Source organism: Atractosteus spatula, unplaced genomic scaffold (assembly GCF_055471065.1).
Source record: "Atractosteus spatula isolate fAtrSpa1 unplaced genomic scaffold, fAtrSpa1.hap1 Scaffold_23, whole genome shotgun sequence".
Taxonomy (NCBI): Eukaryota; Metazoa; Chordata; class Actinopteri; order Semionotiformes; family Lepisosteidae; genus Atractosteus; species Atractosteus spatula.
In genome coordinates this window covers 34024-43849 of record NW_028296797.1, presented here as the reverse complement: position 1 = coordinate 43849, position 9826 = coordinate 34024, and the positions used below count along the sequence as shown (strand labels likewise).

The 9826-nt window shown below is 43.7% G+C and overlaps 3 non-coding genes across 3 annotated transcripts; 2 read left to right on the top strand and 1 right to left on the bottom strand.

The window, feature by feature from the left end:
- Nucleotides 1-3966: 3966 nt before the first annotated feature.
- On the top strand, nucleotides 3967-4048 carry trnas-cga (transfer RNA serine (anticodon CGA)). The gene has a single exon. It is a non-coding gene; the product is annotated as a tRNA-Ser (tRNA).
- A 934-nt stretch (nucleotides 4049-4982) lies between these two features.
- Nucleotides 4983-5055, bottom strand: trnar-acg (transfer RNA arginine (anticodon ACG)). Its single transcript has one exon. It is a non-coding gene; the product is annotated as a tRNA-Arg (tRNA).
- Nucleotides 5056-7585: 2530 nt separating this feature from the next.
- Nucleotides 7586-7667, top strand: trnas-aga (transfer RNA serine (anticodon AGA)). Its single transcript has one exon. It is a non-coding gene; the product is annotated as a tRNA-Ser (tRNA).
- Nucleotides 7668-9826: the final 2159 nt, after the last annotated feature.

Sequence of the window (9826 nt, the reverse complement as noted above, 5' to 3'; positions counted from 1 at the left end):
AAACCTGTTCCCACACACCCTGCCCCCACTACCATTAGAATATACACAAAGCACTGAAATCTTTCGAGCTAATGATCAGGTGACCCGAGAGAGAGCGAGAGAAACACCAAGGGGTGCGGAACCAGGGAACTATTTACATGGAAAACGGGCGATCTCCCCAGACTGTCCGCCCGTTTCACTGTTACCTGGATACCTCTTTATTTAGAACTCACTAACACTGATTTTTAGTTTAGAAGGATTCAAGTAGGGTTTTAGATGAAAGGCAGCGACCTTAATCAAGCCCAAATCATAATTGAACCCATTCAGAGCCTACATTACATTTTAGCGTTTCATTCTGAGCAGAAGACCCTCACACCTGAAGAAGGCTTGCGTTTTCTCTCTTCTCTTTTAAGCATGTGTACAATGTGTAATACAATTAGAATGTGTAATTACAATGCGAATCGTATGAGGGTGGGGGGGAGGTGTCTTTCGCTGGAAATCTCGCCTGCTTCTACTTTACGAGCACAACCCCCTCTCTGCCGGAGTGCTGGCTGTGACGAATTAAACCGGTTTCACAGGTTTCAATCACAGACCATGTGACATGGGAGTCAGGAAACTAACACACAGCGCCACCGGATTTGATAACACTATAAAAACGCTATAAAATAATGTGACTAGGCACAGAACAAGTTTACAGCACAGTACAATAATAAATGCTGACCATGACTTTAGAAGCATAAATTGCCTTACACTCAATTTAAACACAAGCTGTCTTTAGCCCTCTAAGCTGGTTCATACAGAAATGTAGAGATCCAGGCTCAGAACACACAGCTTCATTAGCGAATACATATGCAGGACAACTAGAGAAGACGTTTTACAGAGGATGGATTTTTAGAAACATCCCATCAGTGACATCACTGAAGTCAACTCCTAGGTACTGTAACTGTCGTGTGGATAGTTTCACAAGAATCAGACAAAGGTTTAAGCATCGCTTGTTCTAGATAAAACTGCAAAAAAAACAACAACAACCCATAATGTACTTCTTTGCAGCTCTGTTTGCCCAAATCATATATTCACAACGTGAAATCTAGAAAATAATATTACGTAACCAAAATCCGCAATATGGAAACAGAACCTGTGTAATTGTTGATAGATGATGTACTCGTAACATTTTTTCAAGACGAACTACAACATTTAAAAAATGACTTGTATGTACTTGATATCTCTAATCAATCCACGGGTCATAGCACAAAACGAAACTAAAACGCATACCGTTTCGCGCTTCTTATTAGTTGCTCAAAAGTAATTTGACCGTATGAAATGCATAATATGAACCAAGAAACATGTACGTGAGCAGTACTTAAGCACTGTAGTATCGGTGTTAAGACATACCTCTCAGTCTCCTCCTCTCTTGCCAAAACACGTTGCTTTCTTGCTGTGGTGAGATTGGTGGTAATGCAAAGACGCCACATACTGCCGACAGACGAGAGTGTTGCGGGAGAAGAGAGAAGTGATGGAAGATTGAAGAGTGTCCTAGGTGGAGCCAAGATGAAGTGTCACAATTGCATAGGGGAGGATTTCAAATATTTAAGATGGTAAAAATAACCGGAAGTGATCCCCCAGTCCGGCGCAGTCTGATGTACTTCTGTCATATAAAGTGAAACTAGATGTCGAACTGGAGCCTCACCATTTGCATAAGTGAGGCTCCAGTTATACATCTAGTTTCACTTTAAATGACAAAACTGAAGAGACTTAAAAGAGCTGGAGAGGATTTCTTACAACTTATTGAGCCGGCACAGTTTTCGAAAACGTTTTCTTCACGCTGCACTATACAACACAGACAGCCAAGAGTCTCCAAAACAAAACGAATTGACAGATAGGAGAAAAGTCCCACTCGTCCTAAAGTTCCCAAAATCCAGCACTGAGCGTAAACAAAGTGTTCAAGTAGCGTGGGAATGCTACCCCTAATGCTAGCTGGAGTTTGAGTGTCTGGTTCAGAGTTTGCTCAAGAGTTTACCTTTCACAGATGCGCAAAGATGAATGTTGAGGGTGCACGCTTCAAGGCGCCTTACAGTGCAGGGAGTGATTAGAGACGATTCGTGACGTGTGCTCGTTCCCATATACCGTACGCCCCGGGTTGCAGTGCTAGGATGACGTCCAATACCGCTTCGGCACGTAACGGCATTATATTCAAGTGCAGGACATAAGAGTTTTATTTTGTTCGTTTTGTTCTGCTCTGCTTTGCTTTGTTTTGCTTTCCATGGCGTTCGTAAGAGCGTCAATAAAAAGGCGATTCCTGCGTCTAACACGAATGTAAGAGCTATTTCAAGTGCGGCTTCTAAAATGCTTGTAGACATTTGTCTGTTGTTGATTGTTTTTTTGTGTCTAACAAAGTGCCATTTTCCTGTCCGGACGGGGAGACTTTATCATTCCCACATGAAGCAACCCTTAATTCCTCGGAGGCGTGTCTGTCTGCAAGGTTTGTATTTTGGAAAGGTTTTTTTTTTTAACGGAGAACGACTTTGAAAAAGATTTACGCCGGCGTCTCGCGATCCATGTGAGATTGTAGCAAGAATGCAGCAATAACAGTGTTTGCTGTAGTCGTGGCTGAGTGGTTAAGGCGATGGACTACTAATACATTGTGCTCTGCATGCATGGGTTCAAATCACACACTTGTCGCTCTCCATGTCTGACACGTGTGGTACTAGAGCAGTATGTTTTCCAGCGGTGGCTGAACATGGTATAGTAGGCTAACGTTAGTATCAAGCAGTGACAATAACAGTGGTTAAGTGCCGCTACTGCCAAGTGACTCTGGGTTGAGACTGTGTTTCCATTTACTTGCAACGCAAATGGAGAAAGAGATTTTTGACAGTCTCTCGAGAGACTGCGCTAGGTGTTTAGAGATAGACTTTGTCAGTTCCCCCTGGAATGATGGCCTCTCAAATAGTTTGTGATTCCTCTAGACGTTTATACAGTAGAAGCATGGTTCGTGGCTTAAATTCAAGCTGACCAAGACTTAGGAAACGAGTTAGAGGTCTGATGCAGAACTGCGAATTCAGTGAACGGGAACACTACAGTACATTGCACTGCATGTGTGAGGAAAGCTGCCCACTTCAGTCCCTTGTCGACCGAACAGAGGACTGTAAAGGATACCACCAAGAAACTTTAGGATGCTGGTTGGAATTCAGCTCCAAAGAAGCCCCTTTGGATGTTATGTCATCAAAAAGTAAGAACAACGAATCTCCCTTTGATCAAAAGCGCAACAAAACTGTTTTCTGTGGAGCAGGTTTCAGACCCGTAGACCTGTTTTATTTTTAGGGCAGGGCGCATTCCCAAACGCGAATCTCCTGTTTTAGAAATGCTTTGGGCGGCGTGAAGTGAAAATAAGAAATGAACTCCAGATGCACATGGAAGCAATCAAGTGTTTCATCCGAGCTGTTTCAAAACTGCTCAAGAGCTTTCCTTTCACAGAGGCGCAACGATTAATGATGGCGGTGCACCCTTCAATGCGCCTTACAACTCTAGGGAGTGATTGAGACGATTCGTAGCGTGTGCTCATTTCCCTATATTCCCCGTGCTGCAGTGGTAGGATGACGTACGTTACTGCTTCGACACGTAACGGCATTATATTCAACTGCAGGAGCTGAGGGCTTTCGTAAGCGCGTAAACCAAAGGCAATTCCTGCGTCTAACACTAATTTAAATGCTTTTCAAAGTGCAGTGTGGTGCAGCTTGTAAAATCCTTGTCCACATTTGTGGTTTGTTGATGTTTTTTCTGTCTGCCAAAGTTGCATTTTGACATCAGGACGGGGAGACTTTATCCTTTGAACGTGAAGCCACCCTTAAACCCTCGGAGGCGTGTCTGTCTGCCGGCACGTATTTTGTCAAAGGTATTTTTTTTTAACGGGGAGCGACTCTGAAAAGGTTTCCCCAGCCACCTCGCACTCGTGTTAGATTATAGGAGGAATGCGGCAGTGGCAAGCTCGCCGTAGTCGTGGCCGAGTGGTTAAGGCGATGGACTCGAAATCTGGTGGGGACTCCCCGCGCAGGTTCAAATCCTGCCGTCTACGGCGTCTGCCGCACGTTGTAGTGTGCCTGCGTGGCAGAGGCGAAGTGCCGCTTCTCCTTTTCTGGTACTATAAAAACGCTAAATCGCTTGGACCCGCTGCCACGGAAATCAATTCTTCAGATAACCACACATTTTGCGTTCGCACGTCTGGTGCTCTACTTATGCCTTTGAAAATCGGATCAATAAAGCTCAAAGAACCGACAAGATAGGTGCTCGTAAAGCACGCAGTAAAGAATTCTTATCAGCGAGGGTTTCAGTGGGTTAACTGAGGAGAAGGCGTGATCGCTAATTGTTGAGTTTTTATTTGGTGTTAGAAACACTCTTACTGTGCATGAAGTGCAACAAATGTAGCCACAGAAATTGCATCGTGCTTTCATTTATGCTATTGCAGACACCAACGTTGCCTAGATAGAAAACCGAAAAAGCCGTGGGTTTGCTTGCCAGTCTGAAGGATCTCTCTTCGAATCTCTATCATTTGTCAATGGAAGTAAAAGGCGCTGCAATCTGATACGTTCACATTCAAACCCTCAGCTGTTGTTCGACTTTATTTCTTGACTAATTACAACTGAGTGTCGCATGAGCAGTTACGTAAACTTGTCTGCTATATTTGAACACAAATGCCGTTCTTCAATTAAAACTAACAGTACATTGTCAGGGACATTCAGTTATATACAAACAAGAGACAGACAAGAGAATATTTCTACCTTTCATGTGGACTACGTGTTGACTTACTGATCGGAATAATTGAAATGTTCGGGTTCATAGCCGATGCAGTGCGTGCTAATTAGAACAGCAACGCTGGGCTCTCAGCACCGTACTGAGCCCAGGTGCAGTTCATTTACATGAAGGAAATCTCGTACTGGGTACGATTACACCCACATACAGTAAGTAGCACAGGCTACTTAGGGAGTAGCCTGATGCGTTTAAAAGTGACCCGAGCCAGGCAGGAGTCGAACCTACAATCTCCTGAGCCGTAGTCAGACGCGTTATCCATTGCGCCACTAGCCCTGGTGTCACACTGCACGACTGCAACCCAGTGAGCTCAGCACTGCAACTAGTAAAACATTACCCCCGGTCCATTCTTTTCCAAAAGTGAGAAACACCTGTTTTCTAAATTGTGTCTGTTTAAAACCATATCTCTTTAAACCAAACCAAGAGTTTGTCCTTTGCACTGATATTCTGATTCATTTCGATTTCAAAGAAAAAAAAAACACTTTCTTCCAAAGCATCATAAAATTGTCCCTTCTTCCAGACTCTACTTCTCTCTTGTAGTAGTACAGCAGACCTTTCCAGGTGAGCAGATCACAGAGTCCGAAATGAGCTTCCTCCATCCAGCAAAGTACCTGAACATGACTCTGTCATCATAAAAGCACCCCTGTAGTAAAGCAATTAAATCCGAAATCAAGAGGGCAATTGCCTACTGAAGTTCAAGAAGTCATCAATTTTAACCTAGCAACACATTAAAGGCTGCATCTATACAAGTACGATTCTAGAAATGCTCACCAGATTACGTTTTAAGAAGGAACTGCGGCTCAGGTTCCGCCGAGATCTAAACTCGGATGGCAGGATTCAGAGTCCAGAGTTTGGACGGGTGGCGCACAGAGGGTCCATATACTGTAGATCCCTCAGTGATCTTCCGCGTGTTCAAACCGCCAGCGTGTGACTCCTCTGTCCCCGTGACCTCATTGCTCTGCTCTCGCCTCTGTGCAGCCGAGCCCGACTCACGGTAAAGTGGAAAAAAAATGCCCTCAACGTGTGATTTACTCTGGAGTGAGGACAGATGTCACCTTCTTATCATTGAACAGGATGTATGTGATGTGGCGACTAGGTTCAATTTTTTATCCTCTTTAAAAGATTAAGGACTGGGTGAGCCTGATTTACCACCCTTTCAGCTAAGAACCCGACGTGCGGACCGTTTAAGCTACGTAGACTCGGTCGTTTAACTCTTCTCCATTAGCAGGGTTAAGGTTAAAGAAAAAACATTGCTGACTTCTTTTTTGTTTTCCAGCCGCGAGCGCTGATTAGCAAGGTTTGCATTTCATGTTTTGCAAGTTGCATTCTAAGAAAAACAAGTCGTTCAAGACAGGAAATGAATACTTGCATTTAATTAAGTCTAGCCGTAGGCGGTTGTCCATAATGACCAGTCCTGTTCGAGAAGACAGAACAAAAAAAGGAACCGCTGGGATTCGGACCCGGGATCTCCTGTTTACCAGGCAGGCGCTTTAACCAACTAAGCCACAGCGCGCCAGGAGCTCTGTCCTTTTGCAGCCACTTGGACACACAACTCAGACACATCTGCATTCGCTGTGCGCTCCGCCTGCTCGCTGAGCAAGTTGCCACCTTTACATACAATAGCAACATTGACACCAAGAGAAAGGATGACAAATGGCTTTTAACTGGAACTTTTCATGTCCAAGGAGCTCAATGTGCTTTCCGTGTACAACAGGGCCACTGAACTCCACACCGGCCACTGAAGCACAGCAGTGGCTTGCTGGCTTGACATCTCCCAAGGAAGATGCTGAAATTGGATGTGGAACAGGAAAATGACCCTCGAGTACGAGGGAAAAAAAAGAAAAAGAAAATCTGGAGCGCGCCAACTCATGTCCGGACAGCCTGGTTTGAACAAAGTGTTCAAGTAGCATGGGAATGCGACCCCTAATCCTAGCTGGAGTTTGAGCGTCTGGTTCAGAGTTTGCTCAAGAGTTTACCTTTCACAGATGCGCAAAGATGAATGTTGAGGGTGCACGCTTCAAGGCGCCTTACAGTGCAGGGAGTGATTAGAGACGATTTGTGACGTGTGCTCGTTCCCATATACCGTACGCCCCGGGTTGCAGTGCTAGGATGACGTCCAATACCGCTTCGGCACGTAACGGCATTATATTCAAGTGCAGGACGTGAGGGTTTTATTTTGTTCGTTTTGTTCTGCTCTGCTTTGCTTTATTTTGCTTTCCATGGTGTTCGTAAGAACGTCAATAAAAAGGCGATTCCTGCGTCTAACACGAATATAAGAGCTATTTCAAGTGCGGCTTCTAAAATGCTTGTAGACATTTGTCTGTTGTTGATTGTTTTTTTGTGTCTAACAAAGTGCCATTTTCCTGTCCGGACGGGGAGACTTTATCATTCCCACATGAAGCAACCCTTAAGTCCTCTGAGGCGTGTCTGTCTGCAAGGTTTGTATTTTGGAAAGGTTTTTTTTTTTTAACGGAGAACGACTTTGAAAAAGATTTCCGCCGGCGTCTCGCGATCCGTGTGTGATTGTAGCAAGAACATGGTGCGGCTTCTTAAATGCTTGTGGACATTTGTCTGTTGTTGATTGTTTCTTTGTGTCTAACAAAGTGCCATTTTCCTGTCCGGACGGGGAGACTTTATCATTCCCACATGAAGCCACCCTTAAGTCCTCTGAGGCGTGTCTGTCTGCATGGCTTGTATTTTGGAAAGGTTTTTTTTTTAATGGAGACTGACTTTGAAAAATGTTTCCGCCGGCGCCTCGCGATCCATGTGAGATTGTAGCAAGAACGCAGCAACAGCGGTGCTCGCTGTAGTTGTGGCCGAGTGGTTAAGGCGATGGACTAGAAATCCATTGGGGTCTCCCCGCGCAGGTTCAAATCCTGCCGACTACGGTGTCCTCCTCACATCGTTGTGTGCTGGCGCAAGCAAGGAAAAGTGCCTTTCTTCTTTTCCTGGTGGTTTTAAAACGCGAGATCGCTTGTACCCGCTGCCTTGGAAAGAAATGTCTACATGTTTACTTGCACATTGTCTATTGTTTGTACATTGTCTTGATGCACTGTTTGCACTTTGTCTTGTTTTTTACACTTGTTTTACAATCGAGAGACCTTCTGTAAGTAAGAATTCCATTGTACCAGTACCGGTTACATATGGCAATAAAGTTCAAGTTCAAATGCTTCAGCGTCCGCAAACGGCATTTTGCAGCTGGAAGCAGATGGCGACGCTTTTTGCGGTCGCGTGTCTTGTGCCCCATTTCCGGCCTTTAACATCGAATCAATAAAGCTGTTAGAACCGACACCATAGGTGCTTTTCTTACAACTTTTGATCTGACTCAGTTTCGGAATGCAATTCCTGAACACTGCGAGAGACAACCTACAGATGCAGCCATTCAAAATGAGCGGTAAAAACCCGTAGTACAGTAACCAACCCGCAGGGCACCGTAGGGCACCGCGGTAAGTGATTGGCTGGTCAAAATGACCGACAGGGGCACTCGTGGTGCCTTTACTGTGCACCTTTACTAATGTCTTTACTGTGAACATTTCAATCCGCTTAGTTTTGAATATTTATATGGAATTTTACCACTAAAGGGAAATTTTAGTAGCTGAGCATAAAAAGAAGAGGAGCATAACGCATCTGAAGGTCATAAACGATATTAATTTAGGAACATAAACATTACTGTATGTACATAAACTGTACTGTGTATGGCTGGTCTTGATAGTTTAAAGAAAAAATACACACCAGTCTTCCATTTCTCCCTAAACATTTTAAGCATGAAAGTTTTATGAAACAGTACCCAAATATGTGATTGCTGTATAGAATGAATTTTAATTTTTAAAAATTATTTAACATGAAAATTAAGCTGTTTACATCTTCCGCCTGAGAACAGTCACCCGTTGCTACCCAACGCAGAAACACAGCCACTTACTAGCAAAGAGAGGACATTAGCTAGCCAATATGATAAAGAAATAAATGATTATTTTATTTCTTTTGCACATTTATTTGAACATTTCCATCGATTGTACAAGCACTTGGAAACTGTCCAATCCCTAGTTCATCAAGCATTTACCGGTCTGGTGCCGGTCTGTGTCTTCTAGGATATAATGCCAGCGAACTCTTGTTTTTATGTCCACTATAACTACGCTGGGCAAACGTTCCGAGGTCAAATTCTTCCAGCACGGGGGTACCTTTAAAGCGGAGACGACGGCACCGAAATTTTTTGGCGCGCCTTCTCTTTAAAGCCCTGGCCAAATATGAAGACAGTACGTACAGTTATAATTCAAACGGAATTAAAAACTACACATCCCAGTTACCATGGTGGTGCTTGTGATCATTGCGTTTAACCAACGAAACAGGGCGAAAAATCAGTCACATGACTTTGGGGCAGAGTTTCGAAAGCTTAACCTATCAGCAACAAAGCGAAATTTACACGATAGGCTACCTCAATCTGTCAGTTACACGACTGTGTATGTCGCTTAAGCCACTCCTATTTGGCATTTTAGTTATGGAGGCGAGAAGACGCCCCCCCCCTCCCCCCTCTGGGTGTCTGATTTGCCGCCATCTTTAACTGTTCGGTGTCTGAATCGGAGTAGCTACGCGTACGAAATAAAGTTAATCCTAGCTACAAAACATATATTTTTGTGGTAAGAGGGCGCAAAACATCAGTATTTACTGCTATTAATTACTGTACGATTTATAGTTGAAATCTGAGCCTAGATATAAAGTTAGATATAAAGTTAAAATCTCGACAAAGCAATGTAGGAAATACAGAGAAAATAAATCCTTTCTGACATCTAAAATCAGTTTCGATCAAGGTCTCTAAAACGAACAAGAAAAAGAGGATTTTCGGAGGGCAATTACGCTGTGTTTATATAGAATAACTGATTTATGAGCAATCTAATTTCTTGTTCGTTTAAAACAGTGAAATGTCAGCTGCAAAAGATCGCACCAGAAACAGCACTCTCTCTGCCTGTCATAGACGTTCAGGAAAGGCTGAATGAAGTCATGTCAAGTACAATAATTCGGTGATCAATAATAACAGTTGTAGGACAGTATA